The following is an 817-nucleotide window of genomic DNA, read 5'->3' as shown; positions in this document are numbered from 1 at the left end:
CTGAGCTATACATCACAGCCTGAGGAGCGGCACACTAAGAAAACCACAATGGAAACATGTATTAAGGTTCTTCACTGAGCAGGTTAATGGCTAATTCTTTCAATAACTCTTTAGAAGACTATAATCTAAACAATACATTATTCAAATTCAAAGACTCACAAATACATAAGAATTGAAATGCCATCCTGGCTATAACTGGTTTCATTTAGAATCATGTTTAATCTTCTCTCACTTGAACAAGCACCTATCATAAATGGCATAAAGCCGGAGGACTTTAATCCTTCGTTCTCACGTGGACGGATGTGATAGAGCAGCAGCCACTGGATAGCAGATGCACACACAATTCGGTCTGGCACTGAGTCATTATAGAATGAACGTGTATCTGTGTCACCTTTGAGGGGTTAATTCATCCAGACTTCTGGCATTTCTAGAATTAATTGTCACATTAATGCCCAGCAAAAATGAAATCAAACCTCCATACTACTCTCTGAGGGAATCTCAGCACCCACACTGGATTACGGAAAGTATTGACTATGGTAGAGGGGTTCTCTTTGCTTTGAGGACTTTGTTTAAAACACTGCTCCTAGATAGAGAGAAGATGGTGGCAGAGTAGGACTGTAGTCTCCTCTCATCCCACAACAACTAGATAACTATCAAAACATTCTAAATGCACCAGAGAACAACCTGAAGCCTGACAGAACAAATTTCATAAAAACAGGGAGAAAAGAAGCCACATCAAAGAAGGTAGGACATGGTTTGGGGAGAGACAGATTGCAGGTGCTATGGACAGAATTGAGTCCTGGTCAAGGAGACAGGC

The sequence above is a fragment of the Suricata suricatta genome, chromosome 7 (assembly GCF_006229205.1).
Source record: "Suricata suricatta isolate VVHF042 chromosome 7, meerkat_22Aug2017_6uvM2_HiC, whole genome shotgun sequence".
Taxonomy (NCBI): domain Eukaryota; kingdom Metazoa; phylum Chordata; class Mammalia; order Carnivora; family Herpestidae; genus Suricata; species Suricata suricatta.
Note: the sequence above shows the minus strand (reverse complement) of the source record.